A 12918-nucleotide genomic window follows, 5' to 3' on the forward strand; every position below is an offset into this window, starting at 1 on the left:
TCTTTTTTTCATAATAAGCTTAATTTTTTATTGTTTTTCTTATGCTTGATGGACTCAAAAATCACATAAAAGGGGTTAGCGTCACTTTATGTCCTGCAAACCAAACTTACCTTACTTTGCCTGCACATGCGTCAGTTTTCATTACTACAGCCCTCCCACAGAGGCAGTCATATTTTTTCTATGCTACTTCTGACCTATGCCATGGTGCCCTGTCCTGTAAATACGGCGCATTTATGTCATTTAAAAATGATGTAACATAGTGCAAAAAAATCTGACACATCGCTGCCTTGATGCAGCAATGCATCAGCTCTTGTAAATGAGGTCCTGAATTGTGAAGGGGCAGGGCCAGAGATGACAAGAAGCTTTAAATTATCTGCAATGAAGTCTATGATTGATCTGAAAGTTTACTTGTTTCTGGAATGGACAAATCATTGCAGTGTGCATTTGTAACATAACCTATGAACATTTGACATGAGAATCAAAATCCTTCCCGCTTCTGACAATAATACCTTTTATATGAACATTGAGACTGTTGGGCCTATTATAATGGAATTGGATGAGCGTCCAATGCCATTGTTGTGGGAACGGTGCTGACCAACAAATTAGGATCCGACCTTCATGGAGGCAGTCGGAAACATGCCTATTTGTATTGAGGCTTGTGCTGTGGCCCGGAAAGGGGCCGCAGCACAAGCCCCAATGCAAAGAGGCAGAGGCATGTTTCAAACCATCCCCTTACCCCGAGGCAGAGACCATGCGGTTCCTGCTACATGATGCAGGGATGTTGAGGTGGGCACCACAGGTGCCCCCCAGGGTGCAAGCAGAGGGCCAAAGAGGACAAGGGCCCTTCTGGGGGCCCCAAAACGCCTTTCTGTCAGCCTTTTCACGTCAGAAGAACCGACATGAAATGGCTGGTGAAAAGATGGATCGTAATCCCCACGTTGGTGTCTGAGAACGCACTGCCTGCATTGTGGGGAATGCGACCGACTGCCCGACAAGCTCAAGGAACCCGTCAGAAACTGTTGGTTGGTCCCTGGACGAATGCGATCAGACTGACCCCATCATAATCAGCCCCTATATGTTTGATATTAGCAAAGACACTATTGAAAGTACCTCGATTTGACAATAAAGATGGATTGCTTGTATGTTATCATTTTGTTATATTGTTATTTGAAAATATATTTTAACTCTCTGGCTCGATTGAGATATTATGACATGCATAATATGAAATGCTGATTCATGCAATTTAAAAATGTGAGTTAAGTTCCCATAAACCCTGAATGTTTTGCTTGTTGTGATATGTTATTTACAATTTGTTTTCTGTTTTTGAATTCCTGGAAATGTCACTAGATATTTTTCTCCTAACAAGGGGTATGCACCCAACGTATGTTGAGGCTTTCTTGTATAAGGAACCTTCAGAAGATACAATGTATAAAAAATTCTAACCAAATAAAGAAAATTGAGTTTGCTAAAACTAAATTTTAGGAATTATGCTTTACCTATTTAAGAATGTGAAATTCAAAAAAACAAATAGGTGTCCCTCTTAACTGTGCTCGCAGCTGGGAAGGAAACTCAGAGTATTCCTTTTTAAACTCATTTGGTTTGGACTAGACGTGTTGGTTGGGTGCTGAGCAGGATGATGGGGATGGCGAAGTACTTGGTCCAAATTAGTGTTTTAAAGGCTTGATTTGGATGCTTGTTAATGTTCAGAGGACAAGGTCAAGAATGTGTCCTTTGAATATATTGATTGGGTGACTCACCAAGGCTGGTAGTTCTAAAAATGGTGACTGAAAAAAAAACATTGCTGCCTTTCTATCAATCATCAGGTATTGCTATGCTGACTCCTCTCTGTCTTCTGTGTGGGAGCAAATCAAGAGTACACAAAAGTGTGACACCCCAAAACTGACCTCAACTGGACTTTCCACTATTTGCTGTATTGGAGACAGTGTTGAACCTCAATTTCATAAGGCAATGTGCCCCCTCATTATGGCACCTCCCACCACAGCAAAATCAATCAAAATACAGTTTATTAAAAGCTTCAATTTAAGTACAATGTGGCCCCAGTCAATAAATAACTCACTTCTAGATCAATGAAAACTTAAAGGGGTTTATTACAAAAAAAATCAAAAATAAGAGAAACAGAGTTAAGGCCATGAATGTTCTCTGATGCAAAGGTATACAAAGGCAAAAAATATTCTAAATTCCAATGGACAGCAAAATCAGAGAAGAAAGTGCAGCATCCATAGTTGAACTGGAAAGTCTTCTCTATTTTCTGACTCACCCCCAAATTGAAGGAATTTTTATACACAATTCTTGCATATTAAACCAACATTTCTTTTTTTTTTTTTAATTTATTTATTGAGCAGAGCAAGAGGTAGATAGAAAGAGACATCGCAAGGTACAATTAGCATTCGTTACATGAATAATATGGCTTAAAAGTGTAAAAAGTACAAAGAAAGACAAACACTAATAAGAATACTGAAAGTCTTAAAGTTGGGATTTTTCTCAGTTTAGGAGTAGTAAAGTTAGGACTCCTAACTTTAGGACTCCTAAACTGAGAAAAATCCTAACTTCTGTGAATACCGAAATGAGTAAGTGCCTTATGTGAATACCAAAATGAGTAAGTGCCTTCTGTGAATACCAAAATGGTAGTAAGTTTAGGATTTTGTCTTAAGTTAGTTCTGTGAATCGGGCCCATGGTTTTTGCGAAAATTCCGCATTTTCCATAAGAAAAAAACATTCTCATTTTAGCTCACCTCTATGACGTCCTATGCTTTATTTCTGTCGCTGACTGAACGCTGGTTTTTGTAATTGCAGAGAATGCGCATCACAGTAATTATCAATGTATGGATTAGTGGCATGATTGGAAAGCGTGTTCCAACTATATCACATTAAACCCTGCACAGTCACAGATTAGGGATTGTATTTTGAAAGCCTTTTAAATAACTCTGAAGTTTCTTTTTCCATTAACGCGTTTGTAAGGCTTATTAAAAACTCATTTTAGTGCACTTTACTCTTCTCCAGGTTTGAGGGGGATGTGGTATTATATATTGAGAAAGGGATAATACTTTAGCCGCCCCCCCCTAATTGTACCATTATCTGTGGAAGATATGCGTCGTTTTGTGTGCTGCAGAAGTGAACTTCTTTTATGTAGTAATATTCCCTTCATGAAGGATGTTATGATGGACAGTGTCAAATTAATTCCATAACATTTGGACACGATGAAGGATTTTTGCAGCTTTAGCTTTTTCCATAATTCAAACATGATGAATGGAAATGCTTAAATCTCTCCGACCACGAGCAATTAGGAAAGGGCCTTTCAGCTAATTCATTTATTAGTCTTCCTCTCTGTGCTATTACATACAGGAATCAAACATATGCAAATCAGCCTTGACACTTCCACACAAGGGGCAATATAAGTCAAACTGCTGTCCCACCTCTCATTCAAACGGGAACAAATCAACTCCGGACTTGCTCTAACCATGGTAGACATCGAAGGAGAAGTGCAGTCAGATCAGGCCACACACGGGTCACTTGAGGTGACACAGTTAGGGCCTCTTAACTACAAGGTCCCAGTAGTAACTCCCCCCTACGTTGGGGTTACTGATACCAAAAGGATATGTAAGTCCAGGGGTGTATATTTACTGGCTAGTACCTGTCGGACCCTCAAGGTCCCATTGGAAATGAGGAATCATCAGTAGTGGCTCGCACAGGTAAGAGTGGTAGGGGGGTGGGGGGTGGTGGAATTCACAGTCGACGGCATAAGTAATATCAAATTAATAAAACCACTTGCTTTGCGATAGCTGCATCAAAGTAAGTGGTTTTATTTATTAATTTACTCAATATCATTATCTCATCGTCTGTCGACTTCCACCACCTCCCACCCCGCCCGGTTTCACCGCTCTCACCTGTGCAAGCCGCCACTGGGAATCATAGAGAATGTGTAATTCCCATGTCAATTCCCCTGGTAAGTACTGATTCTGTAGCTAATATTCCATTCTAACACTCTTCTCGTAATCCCTGTTTAGCTGGTAACTCCTGTTAAAGGGAACCTCGGAATAAGATCCTAAAAACAGCCCTAAATTAATGGATGGAATTGTTGAAGTTACCGAACCACTAGTAAATTCCAATTTTTTAGCTTCTTTTGTATATAAGGTATTAGGCAAACTAGTTATGATGTGAGGAAACTTAGCTATAATACAACGCCGTTCAGCGCGATAACGGTCTAATACAATTCAGGTGGTGGCATCAATGGAGACGAAAAGGGAAAAATGATGGAGAGTGACTGAGTGTGGGATGAGGGGTGTAGTAGGCTAAGCTGCATGCTTGTGAGCATGGTGGATAGAATAGAGAACTGTGGATGGGACTGGTAAGGACAAGTGAGAAGTGATGGGCGAAATAATGACCAATCATACCATATCCAAATCAGTCTTGCCAAGGCCTCCATTCGGTATCCAAAGAAACAGTTCAAACTGAACATTAGCTGTTGGGGCCTGGATTTAAAATCAGATCAACAGATCAAGAGCTGAAAATCTAGCTTTTTAATTAACCAACCTACCATAAGCAGGGCTAGGCACACACACCAGCTCAGCGCCAGGATACCCTCGCGGGTGATAGTGCACTTTACAAATACACTTAACATGGGATAGTACAACTCAACATATAACATAACATAACCTGAGTTTGAATTGAAATGTCCTAAGTTTCAGTGTTACGCAAATCAAGTCCTCTTTTGTATTCAATGTCTTTCAAAATTCTTCTTTGAGAAGATTTGTTTTGCCTTCTTTTAACGATAATGTGTGTGTGTGTGTGTGAGAGAGAGATAGGGTGTTTCTGTGTGTGTGTATGTGGGAGTGTTGTCATTTCCAAACATGTTTGATATTTGCATGATGGATGCACACTCAGCCCCTACATCGACAATACATTGTGATGCTATAAGAAAGGGGTAATTGAGTTCCCAACTGCACCAGCGTTCAACAGCATAGAGTGAAAATGACCTGTACCATAGATTCATGCATATTGTGTCAAAATATTAGCTTAAAGGGTAACGTATCTTGGGTGAAGCACAATTCGCAAGGTGATTCATGCAGGCAAAAAATGCACTCTCCTGCAATACACTGGCTCGTTACAAAGAGCTGCCTGGAGTAATTAGCGCCTTCATGTAGATTTTCACATATCGATGTCAATTTCGGGCGCATATGTGACTGCAGCAAATAACTGCAGATCCGCAAAGCACAGGCAGACTCGCTAAAAAACGAGATAATATATTGAAGATCTGCAAAACAAAAATGTATTCAAACTCTATATGGAGACGTTTTAAATTACTCCATTGCAAAATGTTTTCTCTGGCGCTAACAGTATCATCGGAGACCATAAAATCATAATGTAGGTGATATGAGATTCTAGTAGTTAAAATCTACAGAAAGCAATCCATCCAAAAATAAAGGCAATGCCTATTTCGGTGTATAAAATCATAAGTGCGTTCACAATGCATAAAATAGCAATACATTTTAAAACCGTCTGAAACACAATGAAGCATACTTAAGAGTGTATTTCGGCCACTGTGGATTTCATTGAAGGCTAGAACTTATGTTGACGTATATAAAACAGTGGGGCATATTTACAAGCACCTTTCGCCAACACGTCACTTTCAGTGACGTTGTGATGACGATAGGGGCTTCACCTTATTTACAAGGCAGCATAAAGCCACTTAATGTACAAAGATCTCTGCAGCAGAGGCTATAATGTGTCTAGTCCGCTGGCATAAGTTGACGTCCTTCTTCCTTTTCTTTTGACTGTAGAGGAGAGGAGCAGGAGTAAAGCTAAGCGGAGTCGGCTGCCAGGGGGGCATGGCGGGTGCATGAAAGCACAGCCCTCTAATTCTAACTGACCTGCAATCTCAGAAGCAGACCCCCTCTTCCCAGCTCTCACCTCCTCCACCACCATCCTGGGGGTGATCTGAGATGTGTTCACTCTCCAGCTCCTGCTTGTAAACAAAACTAACTCGAGCTTTCCAACAGTAATACCATCCTATGTGTCTCCGCACTGGGTTAACATATGTAACAATTACCCAACTCCAATGTACTCATTTCATTGCTTCATAAGGATTAACCCCTTGCATGCCCGCCCCTTTCCCCGCCCAGTGCCGCGCTTTGCATTAGCGGGCGGAGTTCATGACGAGCTGGACTCGTCATGGGCACAGCGCCACCGCAGCCCATGACGAGTCCAGCTCGTCATGGGCACTGAAGGGGTTAAACGCAGAGTCTTCTTTGCAATATCAGTTTATAAATAGCTGCAAGGGGTGCAGGCTCCTGAGCTATTTTACTTAAAACTCCTAAGCTTTGCATTAATCCCACAGTTGTTTAATCTGTATATAAGCAGCTTGGGAAAATTTATTTCAAATCTAGTCCTTGACATTCCAAAAGGCAGAGATAGACAAGCATTGGCATAGCCAATAGGTCTCGCCTTTGAGGCCTTATAAGTATGTAGGTATGCAACACAATATCCTTGGTGCAACAACATCAACTGTTGCATGGCTAAACACTTATAAGGTCCCAAAGGCAAGACCTATTGGCTATGCCAATGCTTGTTTATATGCAGGGAGTTGCGCCTTTCTGCACATAAACAAAAATTCTAAATAAAATGCATTTTCAACTTCAGAAGTTAAAAAACAGCATTAAACAATCATTTAAAAAAATGCAGTTTTGCAACTTCGATGTGTGCTGCATTAAGCAGCACACATAGAAGTTACAAAACGGCATTTAAAGATTGTTTATGTGCGGGGGCGTGGCTTGGCGCCCGCAGGTGACGGCGGCGCTGATGTGAGGCTCCGGGGCTGTTTTGGGAGATGAGCCGGTTCCCGCTCGTTTTTCCTGAAGACACTTGGCTGCAGATGTGTTGGAAGATGTCCTGACTACGCGCGTCGTTGAGGAAGTGTTTTTTGTGGCCTTACATCGATGCACTGGCTTCCGTAAGTCCTGACTGGAATTTTTCCGGTGCGGCCACCATTTTGAGCCGCCAAATGACGCGCGCTACGCTGTGATTTCTACGCTGTGATTTCTCTGCTAATTACTCAGCGCTTTGTTGCCTGACGTCCATAAATCACAAAGGCTCATGTTTCACCCGTTTTTTCACTTTATCACTCTCGTGTGTGACCTTGGCATCCTTAAACGCTCGTCCTCTCAAAAAAAAAAAAAAGGAAAAGCACAGTTTACAGACCAGATGAAATGCCTTTACTTGTACTTTCATGCTTCTATGCCATTTTCTCAAGACATAGCCTTGCCTGTATGGAATTCTTTTTGGCTTCCCTTCTATTTAACGCCTAGTTCCATTGGAATTTGCCAGGTGGCTCTCTGCTGTCAGCATAATCATTAACGGTGGTTTCTTCAATTTGACTGACTCACTTCATGCTGTGTAATAAGCGGTTGCTGATTTTCTGCTTTTTAATATTATTTGAACGGGCGTTTGAGTTCTGTCATCTGTGATGCTGTGATGTTGGCTACATTCCCTGCTTGAAGTAGTCTGTTATCAACGTGCCCCTGTCTCGCTACATCATATATTGCCCTCATCCTTGCTTCTTGTGGCCTGCACTTTGTCAATATTCCACGGCTCTGCTACCTGAGTAGACTTACATCATCGCCACGCATGCCTCGTCCTACCAAACCTCAAATTGTGAAAAATTCCAGAGTTTTTTCTGCTTTCTCACAACTGGAAGATTCTCTTAATTCATCTGGCTCAGAGGCATCAATGGATCCCCCCAGGAACCCACATGATAATTCTAAGTCTAACACGAAAAGACTCAAGTCAAGTTCTCTCTCACCTCCAAAGCACTCCGGGCCAGTTTCCATGGAATTATTGTTAGACGAGATAAGATCCTTACGCCCCTTCATGGAAGAGACCAATACCAAACTCCAGGTTCTTACGGATAACTGGTCGCAAATGGAAATGAGGGTAACGTCGATTGAAAAATCTGTTCAGTCGTTCCAAGAGACATCCTCTGTAGTTTCCCACCTGAGGTCACAGGTCACAGATCTTCAACAGCAAGTGGAGCAGTTAGAAAACAGGAATCGACGCAACAACCTTCGCATTTATGGCCTGGTTGAAGGGCTTGAAGGGTCTGACCCAATCGCCTTCTTCAAGTCGTTCCTTCCCAAACTCTTACACTTGGCACAAGATAAGACCCTTAACATTCAACGTGCTCACAGGTTGGGCCGACCGCCTTCTTCTACATCCCCCGCTCAGAAACCTAGAGGGGTTATCATCTATTTTCTGGAGTACACTGATCTTCTGCTGGTCTTAGCGGCGGCCAAATCCCTTCCGAATTTAACCTGGTCTGGTTCGTCCCTGTTCTTCGCACAGGATTATGCCAAGGCAACTGCTGCTCGGCGAAAGGCTTTTCTGAATTTAAGAGCTGATTTGCGGGCGATGGGGGCGCGGTACGGCCTCTATCACCCGTGCCTATTCAAGGTCACCCACAACAACAAGACTACAACCTATGAAGACCCAGTGCGCCTACAAAGTTTCATCAATGCACACCGCTCCTCTGCTATGGATGCCTCCAGACCGTCATCCTCTGCTTTCGGATGAATATTGTTTTTATAATTCTTATATGGCTTTGCATGTTATGTTGTTTTTCCTTAGATTATCCTGTTGCTATAGCTCGCCTGTATTTCTCTGCTCCTTCAGATGGCGACGTTAAGGTTCCTTTTATTGCTCAACATTATGGCTGCTCCCTGATCTTCGGGTTCAGTCATAGTTCCATCTTGACTTCCTGCACATTTTAACCCTTTGTTTTCCTTTTTTCGTCTTACAGGAGTTTATCCCCGTGTTTTGAAGATGTCTCCCGACCCCAGCCTCGTTACTCCTTGATGTGCTGCCTCACCTTTGTGGTTCCTTCCTCCCTCCACCCTTTCTCGTATCTTCTCTATGTAGGTATGTTTTTCCCCCATCTCCTTATTTACCCTCCCGGCATATCTGTTGGTTTTTCTCCTTTCCCTTCCCCTTTATCTCCTCTTACGTTTGTTTTTCTGTCCACATATTTTCACGTTGATTTATTATTATTGATCGATACTCGTTGCTCTTTTGAGGATTGCATTCTTCTTTTCTCTTGCTATACTCGCTTTTCAATCTACTTCCCCTTTCTAGCTTCTTATTCCAGTATCTCTGTTTTCCTTTTATACTCTTTGTCTTCTGCTACTGCTTCTGCACTTGTCTTTTATAGGAATTGCATCTCCTGTCCTCCTGCTTCCATGTTTCTCTCTACTTCTTTCTTACTCCTAGCTTTCTGGGTCACGTACGACGTTGTTGCATTCTATTCTCCTTTTCTTGATATGGCTCATATTTATGGTCACTTGAATGCTTCTCTTGTCTTCACTATGTTTCTACCAACTCTTCTTTTTTTCTCCTTCTCGACTTTCTACTCTTTATGGGCTTATTTTTCATTGGATTTGTCATGTACATTTTTTATAAGTAAGTTGATAACATGTCATTGAATATTATGTCATGGAATGTGAAGGGTATTAACTCTCCGATTAAGCGTCAACGGATTCTGACACATCTTGCCAAATTGAATGTCGATATTGCATTCCTTCAAGAAACGCATTTAACTGAGGTTGAATCTGTTAAGCTTAAGCGTGGTTGGGTGGGTGAATTGTTTTTCTCACAAGGCGATGGCAAACGCAATGGTGTGGCAGTCCTTTGTCGTAAGTCTCTTCCCCTACAGGTTATCACTCATGAGTCGGATGCCTCTGGTCGTTGGGTCTACGCTAAGTTGTCCCTTAGAGGTGTTCAAGTCTCTCTTCTCAATGTATATGGTCCTACCACAGGCGAACCTTCTTTTTGGGCTGATTTTTCTCCACTTCTAACTAAATTTATGGATCACAACTTTATCCTGGCGGGGGATTGTAATCAACCCCTTGATCCCTTTATCGATAGAGAGTCCAAAGCCCCTTATGTCCCCAACAAGCCCCACAAGCTGTTTAGCCATGCGATTTCACAACACAAACTTGTAGATTCCTGGCGCCTCTCCAAGCCAAAGCTGCGGGAGTATACTTTTTATTCTCCCTGTCACCGTTCCCAGTCACGACTTGACTACATCTTTCTTTCCCATAACCTCGCTCAGTCACTCCTACACTCTGAGATAGGCCCGATTTTGCTCTCTGACCATGCCCCCGTCCTCACTAGTGTTGATGTACTCCCTAAAACTATTGGCCCTAGGAGATGGCGTTTCAATAATTCCCTCCTCACAGATCCCAAATTTACAGCCACCTTTACTTCCTTTTTTGATGAATTTTTCCTCCTCAATGATGATGATACCCTCCCTGATCATACTATTTGGGATGCTTTTAAAGCAGCAGCACGTGACTTTATTATAAGTTATGTTGCGAACAAGCGTAAAAACGCCCGAAGATTTACCAAAAATCTCCTTTCTGACATTAAAACACTAGAACATGCGTATTTTACCTCACACTCTCCTGATAGCTTGACAGCCCTCATTGCAGCAAAAATCAAGTTTAATGAGAAGTCTACAGAAGATGCCTCTTTGTACCTGCTGAAATCTACTGCTAAATTCTACGGGGGTAGGAACAAGGCTGGAAAGCTCCTAGCTAATTATTTGAAGATTAAGCACAATAAGCTAAATATTGAATCTATCTATGACTCTGATGATAATTTAAAGCATACTGATGTTGATATTCTTGCTGAATTTTCACGTTTCTATGAAACTTTGTATACCTCTGAAACCCAACCCACCCCTAGCTCCCTTGACCATTTCTTCTCCACCATTCATACACCAGCTGACTTCCCTCCAGATCTTTCCTCCTTAGAATCAGAAGTCACACAACAGGAACTACTCACTGCATTGCAACATCTCAAACCCAACAAAGCCCCAGGACCTGATGGTTTTACTGTCGAATTCTACCTTCACTTCTCTAAACTGCTAATCCCACGACTTCACTCTTTATTGCGTACTTTTATTTCTCGTGGTGCCTCCTCAGGAACTTTCTCTGATGCCCATATTTGCCTCATACCTAAACCCGGAAAGGATACCCAACACTGCAAAAATTACAGGCCCATATCTCTAGTCAATATTGATTACAAACTCTTCGCTAAAACATTGGCGATTCGATTGGACCACCTTCTCCCCGAACTACTAGGAGAGGAGCAATCTGGGTTTGTTAAGGGCCGGTACATTACGGACAATACTAGACTCTTATTTAATATCCTATCAAAGTCCTCCCGATATCAGCACTCACTTGCAGCGATTGCCCTTGACGCCGAAAAGGCTTTTGATCGTGTTGATTGGTGCTATCTCTTCCACACCCTCACTTGGTTTGGTTTCGGTCCTAGATTTATCTCTTTAGTTTCCCTGTTATATTCTCATCCTAAAGCAGCAGTCTTTGCTAATGGTCAAATTTCACCTTTTTTTGACCTAGGCAGAGGCGTTCGCCAAGGCTGCCCTTTATCCCCTTTTCTTTTCAACCTTGCTTTGGAGCCCTTCCTTTCCAGGTTGCGTCAAAACCCTGCCATTCATGGCTTCCAGATTGCAGATTTGCATGTTAAACTCGCTGCATATGCAGATGACATATTACTCTTTCTTTCTAAACCTGCAGAATCCATCCCTGCTTTCATGACTGAAGTAAGAACGTTTTCCTCTATCTCTGGGTATAAACTTAACCACGATAAATGTGAGATCCTTCCCCTAACCAAATTTACTTTCAAACAAGAATTTATTGAATCTCGATTCACCTGGAGTCCGTCCCACATTAAATATCTAGGTTTATATATTACTCCCTCAATTTCAGACACTATCTCCATGTGTATGTCCAAATGCTCACAGAAAATTGCAGACCTCACGACAAGATGGCATCCTTTATACCTCTCCTGGTGGGGACGCCTCGACACTATCAAAATGATGATATCTCCTATTATTCTATATACACTCTCCAATATTCCACTCCCTATTCCAGTGAAATTTTTTACTAAGATTAACTCAACATTATCTTCGTTTTTATGGAATTCCAAAAAACCAAGAATGTCTCGGGCTAGGCTCATACGTCCAGCTTCTGAAGGTGGTGTTAATTTTCCCGACTTCCCTGCATACCAGAAGGCCTTTTTATTGCGTCAAGCTTCCCTTTGGTTACAAGATTCCACCTCCCCTTGCCCCCTGTGGCTTAAGGTTGAGCGTACTTTACTTTCCCCCTTCTCTTTTGCAGAATATCTTACTTTTTCTCGTAAGCCTTCGTTGACTCCCACTCCTATCCACAAGTACACTCTTAAGCTTCTATTATCAGCTGCTCCCGGCCCCCCTGTGACCGTGGCTGATTTTATCTCTTCCACTATCTGGCATAATAAATATCTCCTAATTGGTAATAAGCCCTTTTACTGGAAATCATGGAGATCCCGTGGTTTGATTTGGATTTCGCAACTCTTTTCTGGTTCCACTTTTGTTTCTTTCTCTGACCTGTGTTCCTCCTTTTGCTTACCCAAATCCTTTTTCTCTAAGTATCTTCTCCTCAAGGCTGCTGTTTTGGAGATTTATCTACCACTTTCGGCTTCTCCTTCTCCTCCCCCTATCCCTATCACCCCTGCTGTTTGACTTCACTCTCTCCTCCGCATTGCCCCCAAGGCATCTCTTCTTTATAAATACCTTCATACACCCGAGTCACTCAGGCCTAAATCCAAGGTTGAACTTCAGTGGGAAGATGACCTTGGGATGGATTGGCCGATTTCCTTATGGGACAAAATTTGGACAAAATTGCGCAAAACTTCCAGAGCGGCTTCGTTGACACAATCCCTATTTTTTATTTATAACAGGCTACTTCACACCCCTTCTACACTACATAAGCGATTTCCCACTACCCCAGACAAGTGTTGGTCTTGTGATGCTCCTAATGCTACCCTACCACACATGCTATTTCTCTG

This window comes from Triturus cristatus, chromosome 1_2 (genome assembly GCF_964204655.1).
Source record: "Triturus cristatus chromosome 1_2, aTriCri1.1, whole genome shotgun sequence".
Taxonomy (NCBI): Eukaryota; Metazoa; Chordata; class Amphibia; order Caudata; family Salamandridae; genus Triturus; species Triturus cristatus.